This window comes from Canis lupus, chromosome 1 (genome assembly GCF_003254725.2).
Source record: "Canis lupus dingo isolate Sandy chromosome 1, ASM325472v2, whole genome shotgun sequence".
Lineage (NCBI taxonomy): Eukaryota > Metazoa > Chordata > Mammalia > Carnivora > Canidae > Canis > Canis lupus.
In genome coordinates this window covers 220,396-237,938 of record NC_064243.1, presented here as the reverse complement: position 1 = coordinate 237,938, position 17,543 = coordinate 220,396, and the positions used below count along the sequence as shown (strand labels likewise).

Genomic DNA, 17,543 nt, shown 5'->3' with positions numbered 1-17,543 from the left:
TTCATATAACCAAGCAAATATATTACAAATAAGATTGTTAATTATTTAACTTCTTCAAAATTGTTTTTGATAAAAGTATAGCTTTGTATGCTAGAAAACTGGGATATGCTTAAGGAACAAAGTGATCATTTAAGCGATGATACTTTTTTCTGGAGGAGCAGAAATAGTTCCTGGAAGTGCCTGTAGCTTCTATAACAAATATGGCCATTCTCTAGAAAGAGGAGGTGATAGACACCCTGGTGGAGAGGGCAGTGGTGCTTGGGTGGTGGTTAAGAGTTTGACTCTTGGTTTCAGCTCAGGTCATGGTCTTGGGGTAGTGGGATTGAACCCCACATCAGGCTTTCTGCTCAGTGGGGAGTCTGCTTGGAGGGATTTCTCTCTCCCTTTCCTTCTGCCCTGTCCCCACCTCACCCCTCTCTCTCCCTCTCTCTAAAAACACCCCTCCAAAAAAAAAAAAAAACCCAAAAACAAAACCTGAGGGGAAGAGTCACTAACTTGGATGGCAGATACAGTACAAGAGAATTTATTAAAGGAGGTTTTGTTTTCTCCCATCTCCTAGATAGATGTTGTGCCTTTTAATTTAAAACTACTTTGAGGGATCCATGGGTGGCTCGGCTGTTTAGTGCCTGCCTTTTGCCCAGGGCGTGATCCTGGAGTCCTGGGATCGAGTCTCACACCAGGCTCCCTGCATGGAGCCTGCTTCTCCCTCTGCCTGTGTCTCTGCCTCTGTGTGTGTGTGTGTGTGTCTCATGAATAAATAAATAAAATCTTAAAAAAAATAAAACTACTTTGAACTTATTTTTAAAAACAGATCTTCTACACATTCAACCAGCACCAAACAATGGCCTCCACGGTAGTTTAAACCATCTTCTGAAGGTACCTTTTTATGAGCCATCCCATACAGAGGAAGCGTCAAAGTTTTCTGTTTGTGGCCTTACTGTTGCATTGCCCACAGATGCTCTAGATTGTTCATGCCCTGAGCTACAAAGTGTAAGTAATAACTTCACATATTCATAAAAATGTAAAGGGGCAAGTAAATCTATAACCGGGGTTACAACCAGGGTAGCTGATGATCAGGTTTGTGTTCTAGTTTAGGTATTTACCTAAGTAAATGTATGTGATTTCTCTGAAACTTGTCTGGAGATGAGAGGAGATACATTGTAAGATTGAGTGTGTGAATATGCTTTGTAAACTAGAAACTACTATCTGAAAATTATTAATTCCCTTGTGAGCTAAATGTCCTTAACCCTTCAAAACAGTAGAATCTTGGAGCTCTTTGATTTCTTTCATCAACAGAACGCTCTTACAGCTGCAAGTTTTCTTACAGGTCTTTTTAGTGGATCAGGCACTTGGCTGAGTTCAGGAGCTTGACTTCAGATCCCAGGAGACTCAGTAAGGTGAGGTTCCAGTGCTAGGAGATCCCCCTACTCCCCAAAGATATGGGATCAGAACAGAAGTTCCAAATTTAAGGACCAACCCTACTGCAACACAAGGATGGGGGCTGGGATTTCAGAATGGAGTTGGAGCCCAGTTATCAAGAGTCCATCAAGTTAAAACCAATGTCAAGGTGCATCTGATGCCAAATTAAAAATATTTTTGTAGAACTCAATAAGTATCCACTGTCTCAGGTAAGAATTATTCCTTATAGCCAGGAGTCAGCAAAGACTTGATTTTCTCTAATCCTCAAAGTAACATTACACCACATAGATCAGTAAGTATTTATAAATAAATGCTGACCAAAAGAGTCTTGAACAGAAAAAAGTCCAGTCAATATGTCCAATAAAAGTCAAATCCACAGCCAAGATCAGGGTAGGGGTATGGATTCCTTATCTATAGCTTACCTCGATGAAACTGCCATTTAAAATCATCATCATCAAAAAAAAAATCATCATCATCATAATAAAACATTACAATGTGGATGTTTTTGTCTCTGTTTTAGGAGAAAAGAAGGATCAGAAAGGCTAGGAAAACTGTCCAAGGCCACAGAAATTTGGTCTACCTGACTACAAATGTCCAAATTCTTCTCTGTTAAGAATGCCCTTTGCTATTCAAAGTGTGGTCACAGGATCAGCATCTGCTTCACTTGCAAGCTGATCAGAGATCCAGAATCTCAGGCCTCACTGGGTTTACTAATCAAAATCTGCATTTTAACAAGACCCTCAGGTGAGTTGTACTCATATTAGCTTGAGAAGCCCAGGGACGTTGTCCTGCCAATTTAGTAGTCGATTCTAGCTGCTGTCAAAATGCTTTGCCCCATTTTCTTGTATCTGCAGACTCCCACACAAAGTATTTCTGAGCAAGTGGCAGAATGGGAATTTAAATTCAAGCTGGTTTGGCTCTTTGTTGAGTAGTATAACATTTGGGTGTGACTGGAGAAAGAATTCTGATGGCCTTTTACAACATGTGTTATCACTTTGAATTACTTTCTCTTGCCCACGTTGTCTTGTAGAATACTTCTCTAGAACATGTGAATCAAATGCTTAATCTCCCTGAAGACCAAAGTAAGTCAATAGAAAATAGGTCAAGTCTTTGGTGTATAGGCCTAACAAAACACAATATTGCCTTTTGGGGATCCTTTAAAATAAACTCACAGAAGCTTTTGAACATCAAGATTGTATTGCTGATATACAGGAAGAAAAAAATCCCACAAAACTGATCTAATAACAATAATCATAAGCCTGGAGTACTTGCAGTGGTTCCAGGAACATAACAAATTTCCTTCAAATGGTTGTGGCTGTTCTTTTTGTTACATGTGAATAGCCCAAACTGCCTACCCCTGCAGCTTATTGGCTGTGTGACTGGGCCAAATCACTTAACCTCTCTGTACCTCAGTCTCCTCATCTATAATAATGGAACCCACCTCGTGTCGTTGTAAAAACTGAAAGAGTTAATGCATGGAAAGAATTTAGAACAGTCCCTGGCCTGTAACAACATTCTTATTACCTATTATCTTTTAAATATTCTTTTTTTAATAATAAATTTATTTTTTATTGGTGTTCAATTTGCCAACATACAGAATAACACCAAGTGCTCTTGTGTTAAACTCACTAGGCTTGTTGCATCATTTGTAAAATGGGAATACCGTCTTTATTGAGTTTTTGTGAAAATTAAATGTGTTAATTTAATGTGTACTTAGAATGGTGCCTGGCACACAGTAAGAGTTCAGTAAATATCTTTGTTGGTTGACAATATTTTTATAATCTATTGACATGACATGAATATCTTGTAGGTTTTTAAACCATCAATAACTGATGGATTTTTAGAATATTACAACAGGCAAATAAAAATAAATAAGTACATTAGGACATACTTTTCTTTATAAAATTGCAATATCTTTCCTATGATAATTACTAAGGTAGATCATCTTTGTTACAAAGTATGTCCTTTTGGTTTTGAGGTTTCATCTCTTCAAATATGTCCTATGCACTGTTAGCTGCTTGGCCAAATTACTTTTCTAAGCCCTAGTTTTGTAATGGAACAGAATGGAACAGTAATAGCCTCGGAGTTATAAGGATTAAGAGGTTAAGAATGTAAAATATTTATCAGAGAAACAGGTGCATAATAAACCATCAGAGAATGATGATGCTTTTATGCATGGAAGCATTTGCTAATTTTACAACCATTTTTATTTTAGGTTATTTTTACTCTAGTAGCAGCAACAGAGGAACTAAATATGCCATTTGGGAGGTCCAGGATTATGCAGAACAAGGAATACTGTCTTCTATATCACAGGGAATATGTCAGTGGATTTGGAAAAGCTATCAAGATGCCCTTGTGGAGATCATATACAGTACCAAAACCAGTAAGTTCCTGTGTCCACTGATCCATGAAGGCTGGAAAAAATCTGTGGTTCCCTAATATTCTAAGAATTGAATTTTGATTTTCAGTAGAGATCCCAAAGGGAGTTCGCTGGCCTGTGTCTTGTAAGACAATGTCCCACATATTTCTCAAATGTATTTATGGGTGATATGTGGGTGCAAAAGGGGAACACATCATGTTTTGCCTGGAGAAATTAAAAGATGTGTACAGGCCAATTGGTAAGGCAGGTAGAAAAGAAGCTTTTGAAGAGTGGCAACAGGAAACACAGAGGCACACTATCTATTTTGTACATCCTAAGTACATGGTGGATGCACCTAGAAGGTGATGCTAACTAGATTATAAAGGGCTTTACATTTACCTGGTTATTTACCACATACTTTACTTTCTGCTGTGTATCATGGTAGGCACAAAGAACATAATGTGAATAAGCAGTAATCCTTCCCCAAAGTATCTAGTACTCCCCTAGGTCAGGCTAGACTTACATGTAGAGATGTGCTATATCATAGGTCTCTCCAGGCTGAGGTTGAGAATTCAATTATTGATATTCTCTTCTTTTTTCACTGTCCAACAATCTCTCTTTCGATAAGTGACCCTGGGTCATTTGGCTATCAAAAGGAAGAAAATGTCAGATCTCTAACTCACACCATATACAAAATTAAATTGTTGGTGAATTTATAGACCTAAATGTGAACAGCAAATCCATATTTTCCTTTGCATGTATTTTTATGACCTTGGGGTAGAGAAGGTTTCCTTAGGACACAAGAACAACAACAAATACAGAGGGAATTGGTTAATTTGGCTATATTAATGCTAACGTGTGACAAAAAGACAAAGTTACGGATGAGGGAATATGTTTACATTGTATGTAAGAAACAAGAGATGAGTATCCAGAATGGTAATTAAAATCCAGAATGGCTAATAAGTTTCCAATAAACAAGAGAATGACAAACATCTTAGCTAATAAATGGGCAATGAATATATGAGCCAAGCAATTGAACCTCATTAGCAACCAGGGAAATGTAAAGGAAAGCAAAAATTAAAGTCTGCCAAAAATCAGTCAAAACACTCCTTCAGGGAAGAGATGGTTCTATTTAATGTATCCTCGCCCAATAGTGCTGCCCAGTAAATGTTTCTGAATGAATGCATTGGCTACATTAATCCCAGCCATTATTTTTAAAGACTTGAGGACAAAGCAGTACTTTCAACTAGAAGGGTAAATAATCAGGAAGCTGTTTTTGTAAAGAAAATTGTGATCTCTTAGGTCCAAAGACTCTTTTGACAAACCTCAACCTATTAATGTTCTTGCTTAGCCAAGAGATACTTTTTATGGCAGGGAAGTGATTGGTTGTATCTGGTTTATTTACTCTTCTTGTTCCAATTCAAGATTTCTGGAGAAAAATAAGCATATTTGCCCACTATTAATTGAAACTTTGTGTGTTCTGAACACCAACTCTGTTGCTGACAATGGTTTAATTGTGGTCAGTGGTAGGAGAGCACTGATGTTGTTTTCCAATGTGGGCAAATATTTTACCAACAGTTACCTGAGTTCATGTGTATGGTTAATGGCAATATCACTTTCCTATTACGCAAAATGTTCAGGTTGTGATTTTTTTCAACATACTGTGGAACAACAATGTGAAGTTACTTATTCCTTAAAATAGTTTGTTTCTGTTTTTGAGAAAGGCGGTATGATTCAAGACCAATCATATGATTTAGTTCTCTATTTTGAAAAGTCCAGGTATCAGGGATTGTGTGGAGTTAAGGGGAATGTTTGTGTTTTTAATATTTTCTCCTACTGTCTTGCATTCCTGAATTTATATGAGCTTTAGCGGAAACCAGAGGCAAGGAGATTTTAAGTGGGCTCAGACCAAGAGTTTAGTACAATTCTTTTTTGTTATTGTTTTAAAACTAGCTTCTTTGTTACCAAAAGTTGCTGTCTGTTCACTGATCCCACAGAACTACTTAAGTATTTCTCCCTCCATGTGACAGGATGGAATTCTAGCAATTTTCTGCTTTCTAATTCAGAAATTACTCCGTTAGTATGTTGTGGTTCAAGAAAATTACATACAAGGATGTTCTGAGATTCACATAAAAATGTTGTAAATCAGCCCTGTGTTTGAAAAATCAGACTTTAAATAAGCACTTTTCGGAGCATGGGCCCAATTGGCTTGTGTCTTGAAGTTTTATGGAGCTTTTGTTTTTCTGTGGTTTTGGTGGGTTTTCTAATTTTTGTTGTTGTTATTGTTATCTCAGAAGAGTTCTGGAGAAGTAGCTGTGATTTGAAATCACGGTCCTGCAACAAGAGCTTCAAAACTATTAGACTATATATGGGCTTCACTTCTGGGGCCACTCAGTAGGATTATGTGAACTGCTTTTTCTGTTGCTGGGTGAAAAATTGAAATTAAGAGCAGAAATTATGATTACGTTTTAGAACATTTACCTTATAAATTTGATGTATATCAAAGAACTTTTAGAGAGAGGAAAATCTAGCACACTTAAACAATGTTTCCCTTTCTCTTGATATATATGTGTATATCATTGGATTTTTGAATAGCCTTTTCTTGTTTCCAAAGCTTGTTAGCACTAATATAAATTATGATCTAATTATGTCTTATGATTCTTTAAAAAACTAAGAACATTTTTATGTATCACATTTTTTGAACTATAAGAAATATTTTTCCCTGTAGGAAAAAACTATGACCAGAATAAGAATTTTAAAAGTATATAGTCATTATCCTTACTGTAAGACTAGATGGTAACAATCCAATATCTAAATAAATAACTTCAGCTTTTATGTTCAGCCTATAGGTAAAGAAAGGCTATAACTTCAATAAAAATAATGTTATCCACTGTTCAAGTATTATTTTAACCCCATACCAGACTATAAATGAAAGCATCTCACTTTCCTGTCTATGCTCATCATCTACTTCTCTTGAAGAATTTTGAGAGCTAGAGAGTTCAGATGTTATCTGAGTTCTAATTATTGTTTTCCTGACTCTCTATCCTTTAGCTTAAAAAACTCTTAAGGAACTCTGAAAAGCTAGCAGGGTTGAAGCTGTTTCTATATGTGGGGATGGGAGGATGGTTTGCTGTGCTTTCTCAGGAACCCAGGACTCAGAAATGACATGACCATACCCGCCCCCCCCCCCATCCTGGTAGAGCGCTGCCTGTTGCATAATCTCACCTTTATAAAGGAGGCCACATCCTGTCTTCCCTAGTGTCAATACACTTATATTTGGGGTTCAAGTTTGGTATGTAAGAAACAAGATTTTCAGTAAACAGAAAAAGTATAATTTTTTTTAGTACTTTCTGACTAAAGCCATCCTGATCCATTTTCCCCAACTCAAAGTCTGTGCTACTTTGAGAAAATAGTAAACATTTTTGCCCAACTGCAGCCTTTGCTAAAAATTATAATACACTTCTTTCTTTAACATTTTTATAATTTTAACTGTTGAAAATAGGGGTTTTATCTTCCTTACATTACAGAGAATACACCCATGGCTACATTTATGTATTGTACATTTCTTCAAGTAAAATGTACAAAACCTGTGAAGTTTTAGAGTAAAATGAATAAGACGTGTGGCAGGAAACATCAACTCACAATATTCTGGTTGTCTCTGAGGCTCACAATTGATGTTGTTGGTTCTCCCATTTTATAACATCTTCACATGCCCCTTTATGTCATTCAGAACTGTTTGTTGTGATGTATTTTTGAAAGAAGGAAAGATATATTTTTGAGACTTTATGCATCTTAAAAATTCTTATTCCATCTATATACTTAGTGGAATTATTAAGAATTATTAGAATTTTAGAGATAATTTTTCTTCAAATTAATAGGAGATAACATTTCCTGCACTGTCTAATATTTTTATATGTTCCCTAATTTTTCCATCTTTTGTCTTTAATTTTACTTTTTGAGAGATATTTGCAACTTCATCTTATAAATATTACTGAATATTTTATTTCTGTTGTCATATTTATATATTTTTTAATTCAAAGAGCTCTCTCTCCTTTTCTATAGCTTTCTCTTCTTTCTGTATGGATGCCTTGTATACTCTCATCTCTCTAAGGAGCAAGTTTTCTTCTCTCTCTGCATTGTCTCTTTTTTATCATGGTTCCTCTTCAACCCTGACAAAATGTTTGGTGATCCTTGGTTATAATTTTATATGTTAAGGGAGAGGTGCTAAGCTTCATGGCTGGGGCTGGCCAGCTGATAGGCTGATAGGTTGTTCAGGATAAGAACCAGCCATTTCTTGGGGAAAATTTCCAATTGTAAGCATCTAGTTTTCCTTTCAGGCTGGTTTGTTTCCCAAAGAAGGACACTTTTAATCTGACCTAGCATATAGAATCAGGCAGCCTTCATGTGAGCAATGATAATGGGAGGAGTCTTACCATGCAGTATATAAATTTTTATTTAATCCCATTGCTTTCAATATGGTGCACTTGCTCTCTGGCCTGTCTTGTGTCCTTAGACTGAACATCTCTCTGGTTCAACTTCTCCAGTGAGTAAACTTTTTATCTATCCTCTTTTACAGACTTTCAACCGGGTCTCTTCTTTCTGGCCCTATGTACATTGCCTGTCTTTAGGAGATTCCCAAATTCTACCCTTGAGGTTTGGCAGTAGGAATCCATTCCATTGTGCCTTCCCGAGTCACGGCTTTTCAATGTCAGTATTTAGTGGTCTACTAAGTCATGTTGTAATGTAATAGTAAACAACTATGTTGATCTGATTTCCAGCTTCTGAACATTTATTATCTATTATGTGTTTTCATCATTAATGTTCTTTTAGTGGAATTTTGGAAGGGAGCAGAAATAAATGTGTTCAATTAAGTTGAGGGGTCTACTCAACTTCCATATAGTCTTCTCCAACTGGAGTGTTGTAGTATGTTAGGGAGTACATTCTCTTGTTGGCTTTCCAGACTTCCCCCATCCTCATCTCCTACCTATTCTTTTTTTTTCCTTAATTAATTTATTTATTTATGATAGTCACAGAGAGAGAGAGAGAGAAAGAGAGGCAGAGACACAGGCAGAGGGAGAAGCAGGCTCCATGCACCGGGAGCCCGACGTGGGATTCGATCCCAGGTCTCCAGGATCACGCCCTGGGCCAAAGGCAGGCGCCAAACCGCTGCACCACCCAGGGATCCCCCCTCTCCTACCTATTCTATACCTCATCATGCCTATGGATATAGTACAGTGTTTTTTGCCTTTTTCTTTGTAAACTGATCTTTCACATTTTATGTTTCTCCGCTTTACTGAGATATAATTGGCATAAAACACTGTGTAAGCTCAAAATGCACCATGTGATAATTTCATACATGTATATATTATCAAATGATTACTCTATACATTTAGACACCAGGTAATTTTTGCTTTTATTACAATGCAGTAAATAAGGGAAGGATATCCTAATTTAATTAAACCTTCTTTGTTGTTAAGAAATATATACACTATGGGCAGTAATGTTCATATGAATCAAAATCTGAAAAAAATTAAATGAATAGTGAAATGTTTACTTATGATTATATGCTAATTGAAATATGATGATTTAAGACTATATTGCCTTAAACACTTGGGTTAGGCAGCATATTTATAGGATGTCTGCTAGTGGACTAATTATTGTTTTAGCCTTTAAATGAAGTTACAAAGAAAATTGCAAAAAACATATTCCTATATTACATGATGAATGAAGCACAGCTACAATTTTTTTAAGTCCCCAAATAAGTAAGTTCAGATAACTGAAGTTGCTTTAAATTAATCTCAGATTGCCCAACAGTTTGTATGTGTATTTTATTTTATTTTTTATTTTTTATATGTATATTTTAAAAGATTTTATTTACTTATTCATGAGAGACACAGAGACAGAAACACAGGCAGAGGGAGAAGTGGGGATGTAGAACTCAATCCCAGGACCCTAGGGTCATGTCTTGATTCAAAGGCAAACACTCAACCACTGAGCCACCCAGGTGTCCCTCGTATGGGTATTTTATTTATTTTATTTTATTTTATTTTATTTTATTTTATTTTATTTTATTTTATTTTATTTATGATAGTCACACAGAGAGAGAGAGAGAGAGAGAGAGGCAGAGATATAGGCAGAGGGAGAAGCAGGCTCCATGCACCGGGAGCCCGATGTGGGACTCGATCCCGGGTCTCCAGGATCGCGCCCCAGGCTGAAGGCAGGCGATAAACCGCTGCGCCACGCAGGGATCCCTCGTATGTGCATTTTAAAAATGAATTGCTTTTATTTTACTTTCAATATTTACTTGTAAGTACACCATATATCATCACCAACTAAAAGTTAGATCTTAAAAAGAATTTTTGTTTTTTAGCAGGAGCTCTCATTATTCATTTGCTCTCAATTCAGGATTTTATTCTGCAAATATTCCTTTCCAGGATGTATTTGATTTGCCTTCCCAGTGTTCCTAACCAGAAGGGAACCACAGAAGAAAACATTGCTGAAGACACCCATTTCCATTGCTTGCGTAGACCTGATTCACTAAGAAAATAAGAAAAGGTTAAATGAAAAACATTCTAGGGAAGTTACAAACCATATAAGGTAATGGGTTAGCCACCACTGTAGGCGTAACTTTTTTTTTTTTTTTTTTCTCTTTCAACAGGGAGACACATCGCCTCTTCCTCCCACTGTCCCAGACTGTCTGCGGGCTGATGTCAGAGTTGCTCCTTCTGAAAGCCAAAAGTGTTCCTTTTATTTAGCAGACGAGAATATCACCCACGGCTTCCTCTATCCTCCTGGTTAGTATAACTCTTTTTTAGGGCAGCAACTTAGAAAGCCCTCATCAGCTGGATGTGGGCATGTGCCTTAAACATACGCTCCCCCACCGAAACTACCTGCTTGGGCAAAACTGGCTGCCCAGGAGGCTTCCAGTGGTTGTGGGGTGACCTATAGCCATGTAACAGCTATAATAAAGACTAATAAATTTTGCAGTAGGAACTGCACATCAGCTGTAATCTGGCCCAGATGTTTAGAGAGGTCAGCAGATTTAGGGTTTAATTTTAAAACTGAAGATTCTTTGGAGAGGGACACAAGGCATCTAAAAAACACATTTTTTCTGGCTGCTACCCAAGCTAAGGCCTGTACGGTGCATGCAGCTGTGCCTGTAGCAAGAAATCAGACTGGGATTCACGCCTGTAACACACAGAGCATGCTTGTGTCCAACAATTTCACATTGTGGATTAAGCAGCTGAATGAACTTTACATTTTTTTGTGTTTTGTTTTGCTTTGTTTTTTTAGAAAGCATCTCTCTTCAGAACATGCAAAAGCCAGTGTCATTTTTCTGAACTGAAATCTCTTCCCTATTTAGCAGGAAATGTCATTTTTATTAACTCACTCATGAGATTTTCAACAATTTCAGCTTCTGAGAATGGATTTACTCCTGATATTTGGCTTAATTTTTCTGTAAGCCATGACCTAAGAGGTCAATTTGGAGATTTATAGCTTAGGGATTTTTAGAGTGGGGGAAAAAAAAGGCTTGGTGAAAAGAAGTAGTATATCAATTTAAATACCTAGCACAGGGATCCCTGGGTGGCGCAGCAGTTTGGCGCCTGCCTTTGGCCCAGGGCGCGATCCTGGAGACCCGGGATCGAATCCCACGTTGGGCTCCCGGTGCATGGAGCCTGCTTCTCCCTCTGCCTGTGTCTCTGCCTCTCTCTTTCTCTCTGTGTGACTGTCATAAATAAATTTAAAAAAAAAATTTATAAAAAAAAAATAATAAAATAAATAAATAAATAAATACCTAGCACAGAGTTAGGATAAATAAACTGATATATCTTATTAAAATATCTGCAGAGCTCCCAAGCTTATGCAAACCTTAAGTAGTTGCAACATTTTATTAATAATTTTTAAAATTGGCATATAAAATTATATCTGTTGAGCCGTAAGGCATTGGTTGATATATAAATATTTGCCTCAACCAGGAAATGAAATTAATAACTAAACAACTTGTCTTAAAATATTAAGGATTAAATGAAACTCTTTGCTAACTCTCCACTATTTTGTTTGTTAGAAATTCCATCAGAAACTAATCTTACTTTTCTCTGAAAATGAGGTAATACTGTCCAGATTGCTATCCCAACTTTCAGAGCTTAATTTAAAAAATAGAGAAAGCTTCTAGGGTTCTGAGGACTGTGAATAGCATGTGAAATTTTAAGGAAAAAGACCCCAACAATTTGTTTTTCCTTGGTTTTTGGTACCCACCCACTGGCCTTTCACTTAAATATTAGTTCGCATATCCAAGTATAATTTAAATATAAAAAAACATTATGATAAACATTTATAGGCTTGCAGCTTTTTTCATCCTCATGATATTTCCACGATATAAATGTCATAAGACAAAGCACTTTGCTCCACTGGTTAAGCTGGTATGCAGCAGAGCTGGGCTTTCAACCCAGGCACTCTGATTCTGGACCACACATGTCCGGCACTAAGCCAGGGAGCACATCCCCCAGTCCTCCAAACCAATCATGTGTGGTGTCATGAGCATTGAGTTAAAACTTACTTTCTTAGGAACATTTGATTTTGGAAGAGTTGTTTATAACAGCACTATTACTTTGTGCACATTCAATATCAATGCTTTCATATTGTTACAGTACTTGTTTTCTAGGGCTGTTGTAAACCGATTACAACAAACTGATAGCTTAAAGCAATAGAATTGTATTCTCGCATAGATCTAGAGACCAGAAGTCCAAAATAAAGATGATGGCCCGGCCATGCTCTTTCTAAAGGAGAGAACCTAGAGAGAATCCTTCTTTACCTCTTTCACTTTCTGGGGGGCTTCAGGCATCACTTGGTTGATGGCTACATCACTCCAATCTTCGCATGTGTCTTCACAGTGCCTTCTCCCCTGAATCTCTCCTCTTCTGAACCTCCTGTCTTTATAAAAACACCAGCCTACTCTAAATCCAAGATAATCTCATCTTGAGACCCATAACTCAATTGTATCTGTAAAGACTCGATTTTCCTATGTATCACATTCACAGGTACAGGGGGTTAGGACTTGAACATATCTTTCTGAAGGTCACCATTCGACCTATAGGTATCAAATGCATAAAACTGCTGGCCTTATTGATAACCTTTACTGGGGAGTACTTAATATTCCTATGTTTTAGCTGCTAATAAATTTTCATTGGTATGTAATAGTATTTTACTGATTACGTATTTTGTTATATTTTCTCTACTAGCTAGAGTTAATCAAATTTGTTTTACAGCAAATAATAGGACTTCTGGTAGTCAATATGATGTTTTAATCACAAGTAATTTGGTCCCTATGTATAAAGCATTTAAAGGTAAGTATTCATTTAGATTATTAATTTTAAAACACCTAAGTGACTTTATGAACTTATAAATTAAACACATCTTTGGTTTTTTTTTTTTTTCGCAATTTGTCCCTGATATTGAGTCATTATGTTCTAATGTTTTAATTTAGAAATAGGAAGATCTCTGGCATAGTTATGTTTTTTTCAGCTTACTTCAATTTTGGGTGCCTTCTGACTAGAACTTCAATAATTTGTTTTTAATCTAATTCAGCTGTAAATGGCTAATCACAAAACAAAATTTTACTGACACTCACCATAAGTAAGTGCAACATGTTTGTCTCTATAATCATAATCAATAAAGCAATGTGTATATTCTGACCATGATTTAATATAACTGTCCCCAAAGCACCTCAGTACTAGAAAGGAATTTGGAAACATATTTTACTTGGAACGCCTGGGTGGCTCAGTGGTTGAGTGTCCGCCTTCAGTTCAGGGTGTGATCCTGCAGCCCTGGGATCGAGTCCTGCATCAGGCTTCTGCTTCTCCCTCTGCCTGTGTCTTTTCCTCTCTCTCTCTGTGTCTCTCATGAATAAATAATTTTTTTTTAAAGGAAACATTTTACTTAATTTCAAGACTGCAACTACCTCAGTAACAGGAAGTATCATCAAAGTGACTATCTTTTTAAGATTTTATTTATTTATTTATTTATTTATTTATTTATTTGAGAGAGAGAGAGAGAGAGAGAGAGAAAGAGTGCAAGGAGGGGAGGGTCAGAAGGAGGAACAAACTCCTCACTGAGCAGGGAGCCCAATGCAGGATTTGATCCCAGGACCCCTCAGATCATGGCCTGAGCTGAAGGCAGACACACAACTGACTGAGCCACCCAGGTACCCCTATCAATGTGACTATTCTTTTTGTTACATGGACTATTTTTCAGAATTACCTAAGCACCACTGACAATTATTGAAACAGAATTTGATGCTATTTAAATGTATCTCCCTATTATAGAAAATATTTCTGTGTTCAATAAAGGTAGATGTTTTTAACGTCTTATTCTATTATTTTTTAGAAATGTGGGATTACTTCCACAGTTTTCTTCTTGTAAAACACACCATGGAAAGAAATGGAGTAAATGTGGTTAGTGGGCCAGTATTTGATTATAATTATGATGGTCATTTTGATTCTCCAAATGAAATTACAGGGTAAATAATTTGAAAACAAATGGATTTTTTGATTTAGCAATAGGGTATCATGAGGGGAAACCTCAGTATGCTAAATAAAAGGTTAGAATTCTAATATTACACAATATATTTACATAGGGATGTTATCACTGACTATCTTCAACTGGTCTAAATATATTACAAAATTTTATATGGCAAATATTTAAACTAATGTGCAAAGAAAAAATTAGCAAAGTTTTTATTTAGGAAAAGCTTAGCAAAATTTTTACTTAGAAAATTTCTAAACAAATGGGCACAGGGAACATGTGTTTTTGTGAAGGTTAAAGAGATAAGAAAGACTCATTGTACTATCAATAAATATAGAGCCAGTCCGGCAATTAATTTAAAAGACCAAGTAGTGATGATTCATAATATTGTCCAATAGTGGATGATTCATAAAATATCTTCCAGGAGAGGGTAGAAGTTTCCCCTAGGAAACCAGTTGTATTAACTTGTACATCTTTGTACCAAACCTGGTCATAATACATTGCTAAGAATTACCTTTGGATACAGCACACAGGAATAGAGAGGTTTGGAAGTTTTATCTATTATTTCTTTTATTATCAAAGTTTATGAAGGACCGAACTAAACAATTATGCTGTCTGAGCCTAGATTGTGTAAAGCAATGGTTTCTACCTATACCTTTAAAAATTTTTTTTACTAATTTATTCATGACAGACACAGAGAGAGAGAGACAGAGACGTAGGCAGAGGGAGAAACAGACTTCATGCAGGGACCTTGATGTGGGACTCGATCCCGGAATTCTAGGATCACACCCTGAGCTAAAGCTAGACGCCCAATCACTGAGCCACCCAGGCATTCCTCTTACCTGTACCTTTTGATAGAGGAACATTTATGACAACTCAGTGTGTGGCCTTTCTGTATTTCATTTGTCTTGTCCTTATTTTAGTGCTTATTAATCCTACATTTCACCATTCAATAATTCTAGCAATCACTTTGATAGCACTTTACTACATGATAAATACCTTTCTAAACACATACACTTCATTTGGTCCACAAAACATTCCTATGTTAGATTCTGTTAGCCTCCCTATTTAGAGATGGAGAAACAGATATAGAGAGGTTAAGTATCTTGTTTATGTTCCACAGCTAATAAGTGGGAAAGTCAGAATACAAACCCTTTGAATTAATGTAGAAATCCTAAAATCACAGTAATATCACTATGTATAGCAGTCATACAGTCATATTTCTTTTCATGGGCTCCTAATAATAGTCTACCTTTATTTTTCACTTAAAACTTTAAAAAGCACTTTCATGTTTATTATCTAAAACTAAAGGACTGTCATATTAGTTGTAAGGATCTATCCCCATGTCTTCATTATGAAGTTGGTAGTACAGGATCACCTCTATGTTAAAATTAAGGAAACTTATCAAGTCATAGAATGTGAGAAGATTAGCATTCACCCAGACATCTAGCAGAAGTGCCGTGCTAGAGTTGGAATTGGGGCTTCTGTTTTCCAACTAGAAAACACAAGAGGCATAATATCATGGTCTGCTTTCCTTTGTATTCTCATATTTTCCCATAATATTATAATGACCAAGTTCAGGCTTCTATAAAGTTCTGTTCTGGCTTATGGAAATCTAAAAACATGTGATAAGATTTTGTACTTTCTATTCATTTACTTTCTTGACTATATTTTTACTATAACGTTTCTTTAAAAATGTATGACATTTATAAGTTCTTTTTCATTTATAAGTTTTAGAAGCAAAAGTGTAATAACAATATATTTTCAATTGTTTTTACTTTTATTTATTTATTTTTCTTTTCTTGTGTATTTTTTATTGGATTTCAATTTGCCAACACCCAGTGCTCATCCTGTCAAGTGCCTCCCTCAGTGCCCGTCACCCAGTCACCCCATACCCCGGCCCACCTCCCCTTCCACTACCCCTTGTTCATTTCCCAGAGTTAAGAGTATCTCATGTTATGTCACCCTCTCAGATATTTCCCACTCATTTTCTCTCCTTTCCTCTGTAATCCCTTTCACTGTTTTTTATATTCCCCATATGAATGAAACCATATAATGTTTGTCCTTCTCTGATTGACTTACTTCACTCAGCATAATATCCTCCAGTTCTATCCATGTTGAAACAAATGGTGAGTATTCGTCATTTCTAATGGCTGAGTAATATTCCATTGTATACATAAACCACATCTTCTTGATCCATTCATCTTTCGATGGACACCGAGGCTCCTTCCACAGTTTGGCTATTGTGGACATTGCTGCTATAAACATTGGGGTGCAAGTGTCTTGGGCTTTCACTGCATCTGTATCTTTGGGGTAAATCCCCAGCAGTGCAATTGCTGGGTTGTAGGGTAGTTCTGTTTTTAACTCTTTGAGGAACCTCCACACAGTTTTCCAGAGTGGCTGCACCAGTTCACATTCCCACCAACAGTGTAAGAGGGTTCCCCTTTCTCCACATCCTCTCCAGCATTTGTTGTTTCCTGTCTTGTTACTTTTCACCATTCTCACTGGTGTGAGGTGGTATCTCATTGTGGTTTTGATTTGTATTTTCCCTTCAATTGTGTTTTTAGATACATAATGAACACTAGTGTTCCTACCCTAGTGCACTACTTTGTGGTGCTGACCAGTGCAAAAGCTAGAGCCACACCCCTAATGCCTTCCCTGGTTGGTTGGATGTCCTACCTCCTTTTTTTTTTTTTTAGTTTATTTTTAATAAAAAAATTTTATTGGAGTTCAATTTGCCAGAAAGGGCTGGCAGGATATATTCAGGGTCCTAAATGAGAAGAACCTGCAGCCAAGAATACTTTATCCAGCAAGGCTGTCATTCAGAATAGAAGGAAAGATAAAGGGTTAGTGTCCTACCTCTTATTATGCCTCACTGACCTACCAACATGAAGAGCTGCCCAGTGAGTCTGCTCCTGTAGAGTCCTCAGGACCTGAGAAAATGATTAGTCCAAGTTCCTCCAGGCTTTCATCAAAGTGGCTTTGACTACAACATACTTTTTAGTTGTTTCATGGATAGAGCTGTACTAAAAATTACCTCATTCTTGAGCTTTTCCTTGGACTATTGATCTTCATGTAATTGATGTCAATTTAAATATGTATATGCCTACCTGACCAAGTGTGTGTGTGTGTATATATATATATATATATATGCATATATTTTGTATTAAATTTATATACACTTTATTCACACTCATTCATAAGGGAAGGGATGATATCATATTAATATTTTTATTCTTAATAC

General features: G+C 36.5%; 1 pseudogene; it reads left to right on the top strand.

The window, feature by feature from the left end:
• The window catches only part of LOC112645639 (ectonucleotide pyrophosphatase/phosphodiesterase family member 3-like), a 43,451-nt pseudogene extending 26,231 nt beyond the window's left edge, over positions 1-17,220 (top strand).
• The last annotated feature ends 323 nt before the right edge of the window (positions 17,221-17,543 follow it).